The 22,862-nt window shown below is 36.1% G+C and overlaps 1 protein-coding gene across 1 annotated transcript in view; it reads right to left on the bottom strand.

Annotated features, from left to right (window-relative positions):
* GABRG3 (gamma-aminobutyric acid type A receptor subunit gamma3) overlaps positions 1-22,862 on the bottom strand; it is a 415,770-nt gene that overhangs the window by 371,911 nt on the left and 20,997 nt on the right. The window lies entirely within an intron of this gene.

The raw sequence follows: 22,862 nt of genomic DNA on the forward strand, positions 1-22,862 counted from the left end.
TTTTTCTTCTAGGATCTCTAGAAATGAAAGGTCAATGTCTCTTAAGTGTATCTCTTAAACTGCATAAGAACTTTATTAAGCCTTTCAAACAAAAGAAGATAAAAGACAATCGGTGATCTCCAGCTAAATAGAAGTTCATTCACACCTCATGATGACATTGTCTAATGAGATGGCACTATTAACACACAGGGTCATGTTATGTGTCAGAATCTAAGGTGAAATAGTTTTTGGAATATATGTAAATACCCAATCACACCTACGTGCAAAGCTTGAAACCAAACACATTTTTTCCCCCAGCAGCCTTGCAGTCTCATGAAAAGATGCAAATACATAGCTGCCGGCAGATGCTTTTTCTGTCTGTCCCTGTAAAACTCCAACTCTTTTTTGTAAAACTCTTTTTTTTTGCCTTCAGATCTAATGCACACATGCCTTTCCGAATCAAGACTTCTGATTGAGAGTAAAGCCATTGTCCTGCCCTGCTCTGGGAAGAGAGGAAGAAAAGGAAAGATTCTGACAATTTTTCAGAAGGAAATTATTTCATAACATTATAAGGATTATTTCCTTATTTTCCTTAGAGAAAGAACAAAACCACTTTGTCTGCCCAGTAAAAGAGAAAGAGGTCCTTAAAAGCTGGTCCCTCTTTTGCTCCCCCAAACTGTGAGGATGGTATTATGTTTTGACACAGGAAATCAAACACTGGTTCATTTCAGGATATCAACTATTCCTGCATGCAGTTAATAGTAAACAGTAATAAAATAAGCAGGCAAACAAATAAAAAAGCAAAATTGTGGGTATATTATCCAACAGCTGGAGATATTTCATACTCCATTTCATACATTTCAATATTCCAGTGTCATACTGATGGCTGATGCTGCCTACAAACTTCGAATTTCTCTGCAAATTTTATCCTCTGCCCCATGAATAAGAATAAGGATATCATTGAGGTGAAGGTTGGGGTCAAGAAATATATAATGACATTTGATATCTAGACAGAAACAATCCATTTAAAACTATAGGTTTACGTAAGAAGTAGGAGTTTGCTTCCTCAAATTTATTTAATCTACTTTTAAATTCTGCAATTCTCAAAACCTAGAAAGCCATCGGTTGCTTCTGTTGCTCTCTCCTAGCACAGCCACAGGTGTGATGTCATTGCCTCTCCTTCCTTTCCAGTATTGAATTTAGTGTTTAAACTTCCTTTCTTCTACCTCTTGCAATTCCATTACTGCTCCAGGCTCACAGCCCTCCTTCCTCTTCCTGTAAAGTGTAATGCTTGCTACAGAGTGAACAAGCATCAGGGATTTTCACAGAAGCCTCATGACTCCAAGCACAATTATTCTTTCTTTGAAAAGCAAACAATGTTTAAAAAGTATAGAAAGAATATTCAGGCTTCAGATCCAGGTTGGGAAATCTCTTGTGACATTTGTCTTGTGACTCTCCATCCTCACCCCTGAGAAACAATCTGATTGAGTCTACTTGCTTAAGGCAAAATCAGTTCAACGCAGGAAACACTTACATCCCACTAATCTAAATACACTGTGACTTCTAGATAGATTCCTCTGCTTATCTTCTCAAAAGGAAGTTCTGTTGAACAAGGCAAGATGTTTCCTGGTATCAAATCTCTAGTTGAACCAGGAATACAACACATCCTCTGGAGAGCCAACAGGTAATGAGCAAATAAATATAAAGAAATATAAATCCTAAATAAATATGGTCCATGAGTTTGTTAATAGCATAAATAATTACAATTGACCAAATAGTAAAGTCACTTTTGATCCATCAAACTAAATATGTACTCCCAAGATTCAGTATTTATTGTTTTATATCTGTCATTACCAACATCTGGCAGGCTACAGTATGTAAAGGAACAGTATTCAAAGCTCAGTTTTAAACAAAATATCTGGAAATGTGGCATTTGTCACACCAATAGAAACAGTTATATTATATGCACTATGCCTGCTGTATCAAAGGTGGTTTTTCAAGAGGCAACTGGACTTTCTGCTTTTTCTTTGAAGACGTTTTGCTTCTCATCTGAGAAGCTTCTTCAGGTCTGACTGGATGGTGGGAATTCAGAACTGAAGAAGCTTCTTGGATGAGAAGTGAAACATCTTCAAAGAAAAAGCAGAAAGTTCAATTGCCTCTTGAAAAAAGCACCTTTTGGACAATGACTTGGATAATTAATAATCTCCATAGACACTTATGCCCGCTGTAAATATCAATCATGTTGTATAAAACAATGGTAACATATATGGATAATCTAAAATAGCTAAAACACTACAAAACTTAGCTTTCTTGATGTATTTTAATGATAAAGGTGGACCACGTTAATTGCCTGAAACATCAGAAAAGCTGTTAGTTCACTTATTTCAAAAAAAATCTATAGTGTAGTTTTATCTGATATAAATAACTATATATTTTAAAATCAGTGCAGAGCAGGAATCACCAAGCTCTTCACTTCATCAACCCCTTCATAAAGTTTCATATGACTCCAAGAATTTATGTTATGAAAATAATTGAATAAATCCTAATACTTTAACTAATAGTATTACAAAGTAATATTATTATTATTATTCTCCTATTGCTCTGAGTGTTGAGAATATATAGGCTCGCTAACAGAGTTTAAGATGAGGAATAATTGAATAAATCCTAATACTTTAACTAATAGTATCACAAAGTAATAATATTATTATTCTCCTATTGCTTTGGGTGTTGAGAATATATAGGCTCGCTAACAGAGTTTAAGATGAGGAAATATATTCAGTGCAGGAAGTGAACAGGAACAGGAATAGGTTTATTTTTCCTGGGGCAGGGAAGATGAGAGTGAGAAGAGGAAGGATGGAAGGTCACAGCTATACAACACAAAGAGTACTGTTAATGAGGCCAAATAACAACAAATGGTTGATAGAAACAATTCAAGGCTGCTCTCACTGGCAATTGATCATCCAAACCCTGAAAGCTACATCTTTTTTCAGGACTAGAGACTGGAATAGAGTTCTATAGAAACCTCAAAAGATTAATTGATCCCAACTGACCATTAATTTTTATCAACCACTTATTGACCCCAAACATCTATTGACCTCGTGGATAGTCTAATTGAACTTGGAGGTGAAATATTGACTTCTTTGGGGATCTCTGATACCGAGGCTCCAGGTTTTCAGCTTCAATGGATGAACTCTCTTCTTACACTGCAAGATAAGGAAATGCATCCCTAGTATACCCATTTTCCCCCTGACACATCATTTTATATATCTACCTCATGTGTCCCTTTAGCACACCTTCTCTCTATGTGGAAAAAAGAAATCTATTCAGTATGTATTTCTTTGTATAGGACTTATTAGTGACTCCAAGCATGACATTTATATTTGTTTATAATTCTTGAGGAGAGAAATGCAATGGGTCGATATTTTTACTGAGTTATCCCTCGTGCCTGCAAAATCTATTTTCATGCTTGATTACTCCAGTTCAGATCTCATTAATATATATATGAAACTGAAGTTTTATAGCCAATGTACATTACTTTGCACTTGCTTAGACTGAATAACAATTGTTATTTTAAAGTATTTACTAACTTTACAGTGATCCTTTAGGAGCTTTTTGCAAATCCTGTTTCGAGTCTACTACTTTAAAACCTTTGATATTATTTGTGTAGTAGACTTTTTCAGAGGTATATTTGATCTGGAGACTAGTACACATTACACTGAAGCACAAACTGATTTATTGGTAGTGCTTGAGGCAAAGATGGGCTATGCACTTATGTAATCAGAATATACACTGGGTTGAATTTAGCAGCCAGGTATTTAATTGGATATCACACATCCTGTGTCTAGTTAGATCAATTAGGCCATTAAAACATTAGCATGAGGTCTACAAAGAGGTTTTGAAGAAACAAAGGACACTATTCCAACCTCAACAACTTTAAAACATATGGGCTTCAACTTTCATAATTCCTCAGCCAGCATGCTTGATTGGAATTCTGGGAGTTGAAGTCCATATTTCTAAAAGTTGCCAAGATTGAAAAACAATGCACTATTCCATGAGTCTAGGTTCTTTTTAGAGAATTAATTACACACCAATTATTTAACTAACAGATATGTCAGTTAAAGATATGTAATATACCTTCTCTGCCTGACTGGTGGGATGGGCTGATGTGTTGGGGTTAAAACAGTTCCTCATTGCAATAGTCTAATGGGAGATGACCAGGAGAAGAGTGATCAAGAGAAAGCTCTCCAACTCTAGGAAGGAACATAACTAGCACACAACACAAAGGCCCTTCTAGTCATGACTGCCAACTGCTCTTCTAGCAGGATTCATGACTCAAGAAGACCCTTAGATTATCCACAGGGTCTGTCTGGGGCAGTGCAGCCCCTTCTAAGAACAAAGATGATCAACCTCCAGATATAGAGGAATTCTCCCCCCCACCCACCCCCACACACATGGTTGATGCTGTTCTTCCCTATCTAGGCCTCCACAGCCTCTAGGCATTGTAAAAGAATGATCCACAGCATCACTTAATTCACCCAGGATGGAGATGAATAACTGGGTGTCAACAACATACTTATAGTTAATCCCATGGTGGTAGTGTTTCAACTAGGGTTTCAAATAGATGTTTAAAAGGATTGGAGAAAGCATGGAGGCCTGTGGCACCCTGAAAAAAAGGGACCATGAAGTAGACCTCTCACTTCCTGTAAATGATTAGACTGGCTTTATAGGAAGAAATTGTACTCCCACCTAAAACTCCCTAAATCAGCCCAAAAGATTACCATAGTCAATGGTACTGGAAACCACAAAAGGTCAAAAAGAGCATGTATACACTATTTACATCCTGCTCCTGTCAGAGATCCTAAAAGTGCAACAATTGCTGTTTATGTCCCATATCTACTGTAGGCCCAAAACCCAATTAAAAGAGCTTCAGACAATCTGTTTCGTTCTCAGGAACTATAGTGGAAAGTAGAAGACATGATGAAAATTGTCTTGGATGTTAAGGTCCAGTGATGGCTTCTTGAGGAGAGGAGATGCCAATGCCTTTTTTAGAATATTTTCTTTGTTTTATTAATATAATATATAAAAATTCCATTTCAATCAAACAGTGTGTTGTCTGGGTACAATTGTTTTTAGGCGAACATAATCAAGATGTTTATAATGACATTTATCGTAATAACACTAATACTGTAATAACAATAATATTTTGTTTGTCCATTTTAACAAATTACCATTTTAACATTTATCCTTTTTATGTCCCTTTCTAATTTCTGTTTTTATTGTCTTGCCATGGATAAAATGAGTCCCATGTCAAAAAATATTTAGTTTCTTCTTTGTCCTTAATAGTAAGTGTTAGTCTATCCATTTCTGCATATTCTAGTACATTCTTAACTACATTCTTAGAATCGCCTCACACTTCCATTGTTGAGCATATTTGATTCTAACTGTGGTTGCTACATGTAAAATCAAGCATATAGTCCCTTTATCATACTGTTCTGGTAGAATGGCCCAGTGATGGCTTCTTGAGAAGAGGGCACACCAATGCCTTTTTAAAAGGGGTGGTGAACACCCTCTGCATCAAGAATGAATTCACCATTGCTCAGGGTTAGGAAGGACATTAGCATTGCCAGGAAGGACATGGATCTAATTCACAGTAATAGGCCATTTATTTTTTTTGCTTGTTTATATCCCACCTTTATTATTTTTATTAATAATTCAAGGCAGTGAACATATTCAGAACCACTTTCTCCTCCTATTTTCCTGTCATGAATAATCCTGTGTGGTATGTTGGACTGAGAAAGAATGACTGATCCAGAGTCACCCAGCTGGCTTTCATAGCTAAGGCAGGACTTGAACTCATGATCTCCCTCTTTTTAGCTTTTGCTTTAACCACTAGCCCAAACAAGATGGTATAAGGACCCTGTTGACTATTTCATACCAAGTCAAACTGCTTCCAAATAACTGGATAAGTTTACTCCCTGAATATCTCCACAGGACCTATCCTGTGCTTGGCATCCAACTGGGAATGGATTGGGTGATTTTTACCCACCAGATTCAAGAAAAAATCTTCTTCATGGCCTGAAGCTAAACCTCCAGCTCTCCCTTTCTCAGGAGGGCCACTCTTATTGCCACAAGGTAAGTTTTAATAGCAGCCACTGCCTACACCCCAGAAAAATCAACTGAGCCACAGGCATCTGCTCAGCATAGCCAAGAGTAAATATAGAGCAGAGAATTAAATATGCTTCTCAGCAGTCTCACTGACCTTCTTTACTGTACCATTAATACTTCAGGCACCCAACTACCAAACAGCCTTCCTAGCATATTTCTGTTGGAAAAATATTTCAAAGGGTTGGGGGTATGTGTTCCACATGCATTTTCTTTGCCAAACTTTATTTATTTTTATTGTCTTCATTTGCTCAACACTTTGTGAATAGAATTTTTATTTCGTTCACTGACCAAAATTCAACACTTACAGTGTTCCTCCTATGAAGTCTAATATGACTCTTTTGGACATTCTTTTTCTTTCTTTCTTTTTCTTTTTCTCTTTATTTCTTTCTTTCTTTTTTGGAATGAACTACTTACTAACAGTTGAAGAAAGCTAGAACTAAAGAGAAATTGTTCTGACAGTTAGAGCAATGAATCAGTGGAACAACTTGCCTCCAGAAGTGGGTGCTTCAACATTGGAGGTTTTTAAGAAGAGAATGGACAACAATTTGTCTGAAATGGTATAGGGTTTCCCATCCAAGGAGGGGGTTGGACGCTGTTATTCTGTTACTCATTTACTATAATAGCTTAAGGTTACTGTTTCTTAACTTCGAATAGATTCTAGTAACTAAACTTAATCAGAGTTGTGAGAAAGATTGTTATTTCATTTCCTTTGCTTGTTGCACTCTCTCAAGAGGGCTCATGGGTAGTTTTTCTAAAGCACAATTGTTTAGGTCATCTCCATCTCTTTGTTACATACATTTTCTCATAAGTATCCAAGAGAGACTGAAATAATTAATAGTAATAGTAATTGGAGGGGAGACAATAAAACCATATTAGTACATTTCTTTTAAGGCAGCCTCCCAAAAAACTTTGGGGAGAAACCTATAGTGCTTTCCTATTTACTATAAATTTGTCCATTTGTAAAGTCTGTGTATGGAGCATTATGGTCCTTTTGACAAATACATCTTCCTATACAGTTTGCATTTGTTATCTTCATTCTATTAGCTTTTTAAAATACTTGTTATAATATATTTAAGTTCTAGGTTCTTCTTTCTTTTTTCTTTTTGTCTCACACAATCTTTTACCTTTAGCTTTATTGACCAATTGTACTTAATTTTAGAACTCCACAATCAGAATAATTTCCACTTCCATCCTCAGATTTAATAGCCTTTCTAAACAAGGTAATTTATGTTCGTGTCCTTTGGAGAAAATTGAATCAATCAAACATGTCCTTCTTCACTGTCCCTTTTATTAAACTGGCATATATTATATATTATATATTTGTTATCAACCAAGCACAGCAAAATAGATGCCGATCTTATTCATGTCCTGTTAGCACACTTCTCAGAGACGACCTCTAAGAAAATAGCTAGAATTTGCTTAATTGCCATTGCTACTTGTAACCAGATAGTTGGTTTCCATTGTATAGAATTTTATGAACTTCCAAGGAAGAATTTTAAAACATTTTTATGAGTTCTGTACAAAGTTAAGTAATAGGGTAGGGTAGCCCATTTATATTCATTTATTCATACCCTTAGAACTTAAAATTTAAGAATTTAGTTAATATTTAATTGTTTTTATTTTATTTTACTGGTTTTAATTAACTGATATTTTTTGTACCTCAGTAAATTTGTTGTTGTTCTAGGTTGTTTTTTTTTACTTTTCCAATGCTTAATCTGTTTTAACCACCTTTACATGATACTCAACATTGGTCTTTGACAGTAATAAAGGGTAACCAACCATTAGATTATTTATAGTTGTAACTAAGCAATCTAAATCAGAATAAACCTTATTTAATAGGAAGATCAAAATACTCTGCAAAGAATGTCAAAATTCAAGATAACGAAAGCACCTGCATGATCAAAAGTCCCTACCCCTTTTATGAGTATTAATTCATGCTAAGAAGGGGTAAGGCTTCAATTGTATGATTTTTATGACTGTCAGCCACATTGATGCTCCTGAATAACATGTATATCATGTGTAGGACAAATCAATCAAACAAAAACTCATCTCCGAAGATTGCATTTTCTTGAATGAGATGCTTCTGAAATCCTTGTCTTTTAGAGTTAAATCTGTTTAAAAGCCATTCTTGATAGCAAGGTATTTTTTCATTCAAATGGAGCACACCCTTTTAGGTAAGCCTGACTTGTTACAAATGTCTTACATATCCACATCTCTCTTCCCATCATCTTATATATTGCTTATCTTTGCTTTTCTAGCTGCTTTTTTTTTAGGGCAAAGCATGTTGGTAGTCCTAAATTTCAAAAATTGGCTTCCAGGGTCACATGAGTGTCATTAGTACTGAAAGCATTAGGATCATAGTTTAGTTTAGTTTACTTTATTGTCATTGCACCTCGTACAACGAAATCAAACACCATCTTCTGTGCACATCATGACCATGACCATGACCATGACCATGAAAATAAACACAAACACACATTCTTCACCCTTCACACATTGAACTGGAAACCCCTGACACCACACCAATACTGCACTATACAGCAGAATTCAAAAGAGCTACTGCCTTGGGATAGAAGCTGTTTTTCAGCCTTTTTGTCCTTGTTTTTATTATTCTGTACCATCTGCCAGATGGTAATAGTTCAAGAAAAGGGTTCCCAGGATGAGAGGGATCTTTGAGAATGTTTTGAACTTTCTTAAGGCAGCAGGTGCTATAAAGCTCTTCCAAAGAGGGGAGAGGGCAACCAATGATCCCCTGGGCAATGATGTCAACCCTCTGGAGTGCTTTCCTATCTGCCACTGTGCAATTGGCAAACCATACAGAGGTGCAGTATGTTAAAATGCTCTCTATGGTGCAGCAGTAGAAGGTCACCAGCAGTTTCTCATTCAGTTGTTGTTTTCTGAGAAGCCTCAGGTAGTATAATCTCTGCTGGGCCCTTTTGACCAGGGCTGCAATGTGGGCACCCCAGGTCAGGTCCTCTTTTAGGGTAACACCCAGAAACTTAAAACTGGCCACTTGCTCCACTTGGTCTCCATTGATAAGCAAGGGCTGGAGGTCTAATCTGTTCCTTCTATAATCCACTATAAGCTCCTTGGTCTTATTGGTGTTGAGGTCCAAGTTATTGTCTCCACACCACGAAAGCAACCAGTCCACCTGATCTCGGTAGGCAGACTCATCCCCCGAGATAAGTCCCACCACTGTTGTATCATCTGCAAATTTAGTCATAGTATTACTAGCGTGAGTGGGAATGTAGTCATGCACATAAAGAGTATAGAGTAAGTGACTTAACATGCAACCCTGTGGTGTACCAGTGTTAAGAATAAGGGCTGGAGAGGTATGATTACCTAATCTGACCCTCTGTGAATGGCCAGACAGGAAATCCATAATCCAAAGGCCGATTGAATTAGAAAGCCCAAGATAGATTTTAAGACTATTTATATCAGGGGTGTCAAACTCAATTTCATGAGAGCCACATCATGGTTCTGTTTGATCTTGGGGGGCTGGTGTGGGCATGGCCAGGATGGGTGTGTCCAGCATGACGTCACTCGTATCGGAGTGCCTGTAGTGGCCTGAGTGCTCTCCCAGTAAAAGTGGGCTCCTGAGCTCCATTTTCACTGGTGAAGGGCTGCAGGAGGCCGTCACAGCTGAAAACGGAAGGATATTAGCAGACAATGCCAAAAGAATTATTTTATGAAGTACTGTATTTGCGAGCCCAACCTATAATAGTCCCCAATGAAGCTTCCATACTCAGAATTAGATACTGCTGAAAAACAGCTACATATAAAAATAACACAATATTGTATATAGGTTTTTTTCTAGCTGCCTGTGTGTGATGATCTTAGATTCAACTTCTCAAAAATGGAATCCTACATGGCTTTGACTCTGAACCTTCCTGCATTCTTATCTGTACCTAAACATTATAGCCATCACAGAATAACTGAATAAAACATTTCACGTGATTCTCAATGCTTCTAAGCCAGCAATCACACTAAATATAAATAAGGAAGTGTTTTAACAAATTTTGGTTATAAATCCTGCTAAATATGTTTAGTTGGATCACACTGATTTCAGTGGTAAATAAATGTATTTTATTCAGGTTCTAGTTGTGGAATATGACAATCTTTCCCAGTCTATTGTTTTCCAGGTGTAGCAAAATCTTACAACAGTTCATTTAGTTAGAATGGCACTGAAAAATGTGACTTGTGACTGTTTTTCAGTTATGACTTTTGCAGAATCCCCATGATGTTTAGCAAGTGGTTCATATTAATGACCATTGCTGTGTCCCAAGATCATGTCATCCCCTTTTGTGACTTTCTGACAAGCAAAATCAATGGGAAAGTCAGATTCATTGAATAACCAAGGTACTAACTTATCAACTGCAGTGATTCATTTAACGACTGAGGCAAGAAAGCTTGCAAATTGGAGCAACACTCACTTAACAAATCTCTCACTTGACAACAGGAAAATTTGGGCTCAGTTGTGGGCTCAATACTAAGTTAGAAAAATTCATCTGTGAAGAAGGTGGAGTAGCTTTGAACTGGGAAAGTAAGGGTTCAAATTTCTGCTCAGTCATGGCATCAATGGAAAGTCTTAGGCATCTCCTACCTTACCCTCCTTCACAAAATTGTTGTACATTAAATGAGAGAAATTAATTGCTGAATTGTTTGAATTTATTTTATTGCAAATTTGCTGTGAATTTTCTCCTGCACCTTACATCACTCTTACTTGAATGTATACCTTAAACATTAGCAATCAAATAAAAAAATGAGTCAAGAACTAGACATAGACTGATTTTTTTCCCATGTATATTGCTTCAGGACAGTAAAATGTTTGCCGTACAACTATTTTGACCACTTAATTGAAGTAAGGTATTCAATATAGATACGAGAAAATAATTAGGAATATCAATCTGCATTTCTAATGCTTAATATTTTTGGCTAGCTATGAAAATTAATGAGAAGAAACCATCCAATGTTTTTGTTGAATAAAATCCAGTATGATTTTAAGTGGTTTTATCTTCTCTCCATGACAATTTGGGAAGTTAAAAGAACCAGAAATTCAAACTGTACTAAACTATACTAAGTGTTAGATGAGCAGAGTCCTAACCGCATCAATCAAAAAGGAATTTGAACTCATTGCAACAAATACTGCTAATTAACCTAGCCCTGGCTATCATACAACTGAAACAAAAACAGCAATTTTAGTACAGTTCCTGCTTTTGAGAAGAGGGGAAAAAAGAAATAATAAAGGCAATCCTAATAGTATATAATAGGCATAATTTAAGACACATTATGTAGACTAAAAAGGGCACAGGGCAGCACAGTTAAGGATCCCTTGAATTTTCAAACTATTCTTCTTATAGGAATAATTGAAGTTGTTGGCTCATCCCATCTTGAAAAGAATTCAAGTGCCTTGTCAGCTTGCCTCAAATAGTAGCCATTTTACTCAAGTGTAAGAGAGAAAGCCTTTAGAGCTGATTAAAATTCACTTTCATTTACTCCTGCCAAGGGAATGTTTAACTTCTGGGCCAGCTCTACCATTTGGGAGAGAGAAACAGCTGCCTGGCATTGCAATAGGTACTATGTAACACGCCCAGTACTTCTAAAATAGCTCCTTCCTTTCAGATTCTGTAATGGATATTATCCCATTCCACAAAGAAGATTTCCACTACCATTCACTTAACTATCCTGAATGGCATGGAGGAATCCTCTTATCCTTTGCCTCCAACAGTAATATATTTAACTCTGTCTTACTGATAGACATCTGTATCATTTTCTTTAATTTATTTCAAATTTTATTTTATTAAATATGCAAGACCACTCAAAGCTACAGTGACATATAGCGGCATATAGTAAACAATCCTAAAATAAAATAAAAAACTCAAACCTCACCCCACTAACCACACAAGACTTTGCTTCTGATACCTGAATAAGATTTTCCCAGAATCCAAACCCGAGCAACATTATCCTATAGATCAGAGGTCCACAAACTTGGTAACTTTATGACTTGTGAACTTCAACTCCCAGAAGTCCACAAGTCTTAAAGTTGCCAAGTTTTGAGACCTCTGTTCTAGATACCTAGAATAATTCTCACAGTGGATTTGTAGATGGATCTGGTGATTCATCCCTCTCTGGCAGGGAGCAAGTTACTTTAAAAAGAGCCCTAGGTGGCTATTTGATGACATGATAAAAGCAGGGGGAAAACATTTTGCTGCTCTTATCAGATTGTAATTCCTAACATTTGACTTCAGTTGGAATCGTGATTTTTTTTTTTATCTTCCTCCATTGGTGCTTTAGGTTTCTTTCTGGGTTTCATCTCTCAGAGTTCCTTGGAAAACCAAGTTGCATCCCAGGATTAAAGATAGTGGAAAGCTGCACAGGAGCACCCAATCCAAAACTATGACCCTTCCAGGGACTCAGCCAAATCACTCAACAGATGGAAGGGGAGAAGAAGGAACCAATAGCTTTCCACTTGACCTCTTCTTGTTGAAATAACCATTGTAGGAAAAATGCTACACTATTTTGCCTATTTAGGTGGGGAAATGGTCTCTCTTTAATATACAATGTATTTTATTATCCAAAACAAAGGACCATTTATTGAGGCCTTCATCTCATACATTATTGGCACAATCAGAAATAAAAGAGTTACCACTAAAGGCAAGGTAATAAATCAACTCTCCCAGCATAGCAAAGGAATGCTGAAAGTTGCCATCTGCCTCATCTACACTGAGGATGAGCTGGGGAAAAAAACCAGTGTTAAATCTGACTAAGGCTTCTATCCTAATCTCACTTGCTAAGGAATATATTCTATTTAATGGATTATGTAGGAGCTTGGTGGGGGTTGGTTTTGTTTTCTTTTCTTTAATAAACCTGCATTTGAATGTACTGTAATTGTCAAACAACATTGCAGAAAAGATAGAACAAGGAAAAAAGTCTTCCTTTGAGTGAAATCTAACTATTCATCTCATTTTATTGTTTCTTAGGAAATAATCTAACCAAATGTTCGTGTGTGTGTGTGTGTATCTCCTTTAATGAAGATTTTATAAAATTTTGGCCAGCTGCTGGAGATATATCTTTGCAGAACAATGATTACATTCTTCCTTACCTTAGGTTAACAGTATTTTAACATTTACCTTTTCTTTTTTTTATGGAAGAATGGATGTCCAATGCACAAGAATATAAATTCTATTGTGGATCACTATTTAATGAGACCATTGAAGTTATGAGTTATCTTGCTGGAAAAGACTCAAGGTTAATTTTGGGATTGTGGCAACTGTGGTCCTCCAAGTATTGCTGAGTTATCAGAGAAGCACAAGCCTTTATTGTCTTAAGCCCCATCCTGTTTTCCATAACGAATAAGAAAATGCTTACAGAAATACTCACAAGTAAGATATTTAAAAGTAACAAATATAGAACAAAGTACAGTAGGAAAAAATGGAAGGATTGAACGTTCTAGATGTTACTAGTTGCACAGGCTTTGATAAAACAAACTGACAGTTTGTGACTAAGCTGACATATTTGACCTATTATTGCTTAATTCTAGTTTGGTGAATAAGGTACGATTGTCTGGGTTTACTTACCCAGGTGTTATGGTTTGTAGGCTACAGTTGCAGGATGTGCATGACACACAATAGCAAAGACAAAGGGACCATGTTATTATTTACAGTGATATCAATGACCTCAGGTTTTAGTGGTCACCACATTAAGGAAAGATGGAAGGATGATCTAGAAGTTTATTTCCTTGCTACAATGAAAACTGAGGTATAAAGGAAACAGGTACATAGATATTTTTCCCCTGTAGATATAATCTGCACAGGACATTCATTTAACCATATCTAGCACCCTACGCAATAAAATAAACATCATTTCTATAGTCAGAGACCCTGGCAGGAAAAAAATGATCTTGCTAGTTCTCTCAAATCCGTCAGTCATATTACAAATGGATCTTCTTTATTTTGCGCTGCTTGTCAGATGGATCAATCCAAAAAAAATCATTTCAAAGTGCTGGCAGCAACCATAGAATTATGTGTGCTGTATATCATAGGTGGAAAACTGATTAAAGGTTGTCACAGCTGCTATCAGTCTTCACAAATCAACTTCTTTGAAACAGTCCTTGGTACAGGATAGTTATTTTTCATAAAGGGCAAAACAAAAAAAACCCAACCAAATGGGTCCAAATTTCAACTCTTCCAGGCTAACATTTGAGAGACCAATCTATAAATATTTAAAGTTATTATATAACTGTTTGTAAATATATCTGTAATATCCAAACAGCATAGTGTGGCTTAAATAGGCTTCTGATGAAACTAATGAAAACATGAATGAGGAGTACCCTGATTTAATGATACACATCTTGTAAAAGCAACTCATAAGAAAAAAAAATCTCCCTTAATTTGTGCCATTGAGGATCCACAGAAGATTCAATACTTTTTTTATTTAAATTCTTATGTAGCATTTCAAAGATTACACATAAAGGGTGGCTATAACTTTGATATATCTATTTTGTTACCTGAATGCCAGAAGAAATGAAGAAAATTATCTCTTGACTCTATTTCTCAAAATAATTACTCCTTCTAAAATGTGAGATTGTGAACACACTGGAAAAGGACCAGTCATGTAAAACAATATGCACAAATTCTTGGCCCTAGTGTTCGTGCTGATTGTAGCAGGAATTCCTTCTTATCTTCTTAGGACTGAAGGAAGGATTCTAAGACCTCATCATCAGTCGATGAGTGACAAAAAAAGCAGAAAGAATTAAAACAGTGATAGGAAACTGTTTTTACTATTAAGTCTTGTTAATTCATTTGAACATAAAAATTGTGTGCAGCTAAAGTGTGTGCAGCTAAAGATGGCTCAGCAAGCCAGATCAAAAAGTGAATGGGATTTTCAAACACTGCAGGATTATATAGCTGTTTTTCAGAGTGGCCTGAGAATAGGATATTGTTGAGAGTGGCATATCATTAGCCTAAAACTCCCATGCCTTTGCTCTGAGACAGAAGGAAAATGTGAATCAGGTAATTGTCCAGCACATGCAGATTAAGCAGCTATTGAATGCTACTTCTTGAAATCACTGCATGAAATTGGCATGAAGTACACGTAATCCTCAATTTCTGTTGCTAAGCAAGAGAGTTGTGAGTTTTGCCCCAGTTTATGACCTTTCTTGCCACAGTTATTAAGTGAATCACCGCAACTGTTAAGCTAGTAACATAGTTGTAAAGTGAATCTTGCTTCCCCTGTTGATTTTGCTTGACAAAAGGTCACAAAAGGTGATCACAAAAGGGGACCTGGGACACTGCAACCCTCAAGCATCCAAATTTTGATCATATGACCATGGGAATGCTGCAATGGTCGTAAGTGTGAAAAACAGTCATAAGTCACTGTTTTCAGTACCATTGTAACTTTGAACAGTCACTAAACAAATGGTTGTAAGTTAAGGACTATTTATAACAAAAACACTTGATTTGCTAATCACCCACTTAGAACAGTGGTGGCTAACCTTTGGGGGCTCCTGTGCCAAAATGCATGCGACCCCCGCAAGCCCCCTGTGCATGCGCACACGATCCCCATTGCCACCCTCTTACCTGCACTATGCATGTGCATTCCTGCCAGCTGATTTTTGGCCCCTTTGAGGCCTTTTTCAGCCTCCCAGAGGCTTGAGGGAAGCCTTTGCAGCCTTTGGAGGCCAAAAAATGGGCCCATTTCATCACTTCCGATATTTCCAGAAATACAGGAAGTGATGTAGCACACCTGTTTTTCAACTTCCAAAGGCTGTAGAGGCTTCCTTCGAGCCTCTGGGAGGCCGAAAAAGGCCTCAAATGGGCTGAAAATCATCTGGCAGGCACGCACGTGCACAGTCAGGTAAGTGTGGCTGTGGCACACGTGCCATAGGTTCGCCATCACGGCACTAGAACTCTCTTCTCACATAGACACAGAGCTACCTCTTTCTTTGTCTTCTATTTACTATAAATTTGTGTTTGTTCAATACTAAATTATTCCTTCCTCCACTTTCTACTGCTCCCTTACATTCCTTGCAATGATTTTATTCATTACTCTATTTCCTCCAATCTTATTTTTTTATAGAATAACAGTTTTGAAATCAAAATCAATTTGTGAGTATAAAGAAGAAAATAAATCATCTTTTCACTTGCTGGTTGGTTTGGGTTTTGTTTTTGTTGGCTTTTTTGTTTTGTTTTGTTTTGTTTTAGGAAGTGATTTGGGTGGAGAGTGAGAGTCATAGTAGAAGGTGGGTGGAAAAAGTACGGAAAGCAGTTTGGAACAAAACTGATGCAGAAAGAATCATCCATGAGTAATAGAAACACTGCAGAAATTGGATGTAAGGGACATGGGTGGGCTGTTGGATTTGTTTGCATGGTAAAGAAACAATGATATGAGGACTGATATATGTGAAGCTCGGATGTGGAGGTAAGGAATATAATTGTGTTCCTGCTCTATTTTGATTTGTGTTAGCACATCCCTCAGGCCATTATACCTCTGCCTAAAGGATTAATGGCAAGCAGATTTGCTGCAGCTTTGTAAAAATATAAACTTCTAAAAATAAATAAATAATGTGACTGCAACTTAACCTACAGTCATTTACTTGGCTGCCATGTGAAATAAGATGTTATATTAACTTGATTCCGAATTCTATCCATCCATTTCCCTATGATAATTTCTCCATATTCTTTTGAGCCTGGTGTTTTACTTGGTTTTGTTTTTCCTTTTAGTTCCACGTTCTTTTCTTTACATTGCTGGGCAAAGAGGCAGTTTGTCATGGCTGCCATTCTGCTAAGCTAGGCATCACAAGCTGACAGCCTGACATCAGTAATGGAGGGAGAGATAGGGACGTAGGGAGGGAACTCAGAAGACTTCAAACCACACTGTACTATCCCATGAAAAGCACCAGCAGTCTCAAGGTCACGCTAAAAGAATGCAGAGCTGGGAGTGCCCGAAGACAGGGCCCATTTCCTAAATGATTTGTTAACACCCCAGTTGGACATTGACTGATAACCAAGGGATTGGCTGGGAACAAGGGAAGTTAACTATAGCTTTTATGCACAAAACTCTCAGATCCAGCCTTGATTCTTCTGTAACCACTTTGGCTTTAGTAAAGTATACTTTTGGCTAATCGTGGGCCAGGAATCTTTCTTTTCTAATTTACCAAGTTGGGATGATTGACACTGTGCAGCAGATATTATTCAGCAATCTATTTTGTGTATTTGTATGCGCTCTTAATAATGTGTGTTGGCCAGGGTGGGATTCTACAGGTTCGCACCTATTCGCTAGAACCGGTTGTTAACATTCTAAGAAGTTTGGAGAACTGGTTTTTAGAAGAAATTACTGGCCTAATCCTGTAAGGAAGGCAGGAAGGAAACATTCTGGTGTTGCTTACAGAAACTGCCTCTCCATTAACTGTTATTACATTCTTGGCAGGACTAGATTTCCTGTATCTGAAACTTCTCTGGAGTTTTTTTTTTCTCCTTTGCTGGTACTTTGCTTGTGTGGAGTGACATTCAAAGTTACAATGGCACTGAAGAAAAGTGGCTTTTGACCATTTTTCACACTTATGACTCTTGCAGCATCCCCATAGTCATGAGAGGCCAGGAGAGGAGATGCGTGCCACGATATGAGTGATGTTGAGTTGACCACGCCCAGCCAGTCACATGACCACCAACTAAGCCATGCCCAGCCAACCGGTTGTTATAAAATTTGAATCCCCCCCCTGCGTGTAGGGATAGATTAAGGCTTCAACATCAAATTAAGGCTTTTGTAAGTGTATTTTCCAGATTATACTAGCAGCACTGCAGTATGTTTGACACATTTAAAAGGAAGTGCAATATTATAAAAGATTCTTCTCTCTTTTGGCATTTTAATGACTATAGTATGAACAAAAATGTCAGGTAAAGAAAATAATTTAGGAACAGTATAATCATGCTCCTCAAAAATGAAAATACACGTATAATGTGACCTATCATTCTTGTTGGTCCTGAAATAATATCATTAGACTTTGCCATAATTGAAAACTGAAAAACAATCTTCAATTGTGTTAGGGATATGACTCATCCAGACATACCAAAGTCATCCTGCTATGATATTGGGAAGAATTTCAGAAAGTGAATTGCAAATTAGTATTGAGTCAAGTAATAGGTTCTATAAAGACTGTGACTTCCAACTTGAAAATTAACTCTATTAAGTTTATTGCCATTCAGACGTTGCTGAATTATTGCTCCTAACAGATAAAACTTAGGATAACCAATCATGAGTGATATAGTGAGTAATAATTTAACAACATCTGAAGCATCACACCTGGAGATACTTATGCTACACAAGGATGAACCTACTATCTTTGCATGGCATTTTTTTTTAAATGTATATCAGATCAGATCAAAATTCTGAAAGACGAATTGAAATCACTAACTAATTTAAGGCCAAAGAATGACTAAATCTCAATCCAATTTAGTGAAAATGAGAAACAAAGAGAGAAGCTGGTATTTTGATCCAAACTTTCATTAATTATTTAATGCAGTTTTTCTATTTTATGTCATATAAAACAATATGATTTCTATCTAGGATATGTTAAATAATTTTAAATATGTGCTGTTGAATGTATTCTAACTAAAAACTAGATTAATAATTATTAATAAACCACATCATTAATATAGTGAATATTTTAAACAATACTTATACAGATATATGTGAAGTTCCCATCAGAGAATTTTTTTTAAAAATCAATTTGTTTAGTGATAATTTGGATCTGATGCGCAAATCGTAAATCACCGAACCGGTAGTTACACTAGTCGGATCCCACCCCTGGGTTGGGGTGGGCTGAGAAAGAGCGAGAGAGAGATGGCCTCTCTCTTAGTTGTTTTTCATGCCTAAGGCAGGACTAGAATGCACAGTCTCCTGATTTCTAAATCAGCACCTTAACTACTACACCAAACCTTAGTAGAATCAATGAAATTAAGAATAAAAATGATCAGATTAGGATGAAGCAAGAGAATGTGGTAACTAGACATATAAGAAAACACAGGTATGGTTTGGTTATGGAATTACTGAACAATGTGTTTAATGAGAATTGTTCTCATTATTGTTTCCATACATAAAAGGAAAGGTAGCAAGGATGAATTCCAATCTATAAAGGGATTAGTTTGTTAAGTATGCCTGAAAAGATGTTTGGCAGAATTCTGAGTGAAAGGGCACACAAAGAATCAGTGAAATTTGGAAAATACAGTGCAATTTTATGATTGGTGAGGGATGCACAAATCAGATTTTTCCTGTTCAGCAGATAAATGAATGAATGAGAGGTGAAAAAGTTCCTTGTATGTTTATTGACTTAGACTGTGTTCATGATAAATGAAAATAGTGATATGAAATAAATGAAAATTATGGAAAATGTCTATGAATGTGAAATTAAAGGTTGGTTGCTGAATGTCATAAAAGTAGCATATATGGAAGAAAACATGTATAAAAATCAATAGACTTCTTAGAAAATGATTCAACATTGAACAGAGAGTGGATAAAAACATGAGTTTATGGCTACTTCATATAAATATGGGATAATGTATACTTGTAATTCCACAGATGTGCTGACTGAGGACATAAATGGACATACACCATAATGTTGCACTATCCACTGAGAATCCAAATTACTTGCAACTAATATTAATTTATATGATGCAACACAGGAATCTGATTAATATATCATAGACCAAAAAAAAGTGTTTGTCAAGTTAAATAGAGTGAATGTTTGTAAATTCTACATGAACTGAGAAAAAATAGAGTAGATAAATACATTTGTGAACCTTTATATAAACTTCACTAACATTTAAAATAAGTGAAGAAATATGTAACTGCGGTAGAGATATAGTAAAAATCAAAGCATGGATAAAAGTCAAGTGACTATCAAGATAATGCAAGCCTTTGAAAGTTGGTTTATAAAAGCTGATTTAAAATATTATGGGCTGAATGTATATAAGATGTGACTGTCCTAAGAAGGATAAACATATGGAAATAATAAATATCATCAGGAAATGAAATTGGAAAGCTTAGGACACATGATGCATATAGATTAACTATAGATATGAGTGTTACATTCACTGAAGCACATTGAAGTGGTTTGGACATATAGAGTAAGTAGGAACCAAATGATAGCCAAATATATATATAGGAAGAATGAATGGTTTGAAAGAGATCATGGTTGAATGGAGTTAATGCAATCCTAAATAAAAGAGTGTGAGAAATGTAAAATATAATATATAAATTGATAAAAACAAGAGTGGTTTGCAAGGTAGAATGGTATGGAAACAATATTGAATGTTGTTGATATAAACAGGATTTAATTAGATTTTCTTTTTTCTTATCTCCTGCATTTAATTTCTTTAACTTAACACTTCTTGTTTTTTCTGCATTCAGCATCAACACTTAACTAAATGGAAATAGTTTGATAGACATGTACATATAAGTGTATATTTAACTATGTTGTGGTTACTGCTTTACAAGCTATAGTCAAAAATGCTTTGAGGCCTAGTTTTATGGCCCAGACCCTGTAAAAAATTGAGGAAAATCAAATTTTATGACCCTTTCAAACCCTGCAAAAAATTGAGGAAAATCAAATTTTTATTTTTTTTTACATTTTTAAGCAGTATAGCAACAGCAATAGCACTTAGACTTATGTAACACTTCCCTCTCTAAGCAGTTTACAAAGACAGCATGTTGTCCCCAAAAATCTGGGTCCGCATTTTACCGACCTCAGAAGGATAAAAGGTTGTGTCAACCTTTAGCCAGTGACAATAGAACTGCTGAATTGTTGGCAGTTGGCTGTCAGCAGAATCAGCCTGAGTACTGCCTTCTAATCACTGTGCCACTATGGTTCTTAGTACAATAACTGTTTAAGTAAATACTCCAATAAAACGTTGTTTGAAAGAATATATGGTGGACTACTTCTGTATACACTTATTTGCTCATATTTCAATCAAATCTCTTAGACGTTAAATATTACTGGCATAATTAGATGCATATAGAAACTTTAATTATTCTAATAGAAGCTTTAATTGCCTGATTCTGCAAAACTATTTGACTTCATATCTATTCTATTTTAAAAAATCTCATGTTTTTACAGACAATATTTTAATATATGTATATCTTCTTTTTCTCATCGAATATCCAAGTTAAGTGTTTTCTAACCACCGCATATTATTTTTATAATAAAATACCATCTTTAAACTAGAATATTTTTAAAATAAAGTAAAATTTTAAGAATTACACAAGCAGTCCAAAATTAAGGCACCATTTTCTGCTTTAACTGAATAATATTCATGTTACCCTTGGACCAGAGTGATAAATAAAATAATATCTGACACAAAATGTTCTGTGAAGAAGTTCCAAATATTGAATGAGACCAGTCTTCAGTTACAATTCTTTTAACTACTGATGGAATGAAGAACTTTAATCAAGATTTCCATTAATAACTGGAACTTAGAAACAAAGTAATATGGGAAAAGGAGACCCTTGAATAGCCTGGAGCATTTTAAAGGTTAATAAGTCAACAAAACATTTTGAAATGAGTTCACACTAAGCCTAGATGCCATTCTCTTTAAGCATTTGCTATAATACACTCAGAGCAGCAAGTCCAGCTCATAAATTGTCTATTTTCCCATCTCTTTAAACACAATTCTTTGTAAAAAATATAATTGTAGGGTACCTTGGAAATAATTAAAGCATGGCCCATATGGTTATATTGCTTTGTTTTAAGAGGACTTCTAGCTTATTTTCAGCCATGTTCCTTTGATGTTTTTCACCCAGGGACATCAAACTAGCAGCCCATGGGCTGGAAGTATCACATGCAGGACACATCATCTCTGGCTCCGCAAAGGCAAAAAAGTCACAATACATCACGTGACATCATGTGACACGATCGAGTTTGACACCCATGCTCTAGACATTATCCCTGTTGTTTCATATGTTTAAGGTCTGAGGTACAAGTTGTCCTCAATGTACATTCATTCATTTAGTACCTGTTCAGGGTTACAATGGCACTGAAAAGTTGACTTATGACCATTTTTCACACTTGCAGCATCCCATGGTGATATTCAGACGCTTGGTAACTTGTTTGTATTTATGATGGTTGCAGTGCCCTGGGAATCATGTGATCACCTTTTGCAACCTTCTGATTCAATGAGGAAGCCAGATTGATTTAATGGTCATGTTACTAACTGAACAACTGCAGTGATTCACTTAACAACTGGCAAGAAAGGTTGCAAAATGGGACAAAACTGCATAATACAACTGTCTCCCTCAGCATTGGAAATTTTGGACTCAACTGTGGTTTTGTTTTGAGGTAAACAAAATTAGATTTAATCAGTAGGAGAGAGAGTTTATAAATAATGTCATCAATATCATAAGTCATTTATCCACCCTCCACATTGTTGTGAAAGGCAGGTTTCAAACTTGACACCACAATGGATTATTCTAATTGATAGACACAACGTATGTGTTTCAGTTAACACAGAGTATGAGAGGACATGGACTCTTATGAATTCCTTCCATCTTCCTAGATAGGAGTAGCTTTATTAAATTAGGAGAATGCAGACAAATCTCTGAGGGAATGGGAAAAAGCAAGAAGATGATTATTAGTGAAGAAAGAAAGCTGATTATTCTCACCCAGCCTCAGAAATTCCATGAAGAAGGGATTTTCAGGTGACTGAAACGGAGGTAGCTTCTATTTT

Source organism: Pseudonaja textilis, chromosome 8, assembly GCF_049901715.1.
Source record: "Pseudonaja textilis isolate UNSWEBS1 chromosome 8, rPseTex1.2, whole genome shotgun sequence".
Classification (NCBI taxonomy): domain Eukaryota; kingdom Metazoa; phylum Chordata; class Lepidosauria; order Squamata; family Elapidae; genus Pseudonaja; species Pseudonaja textilis.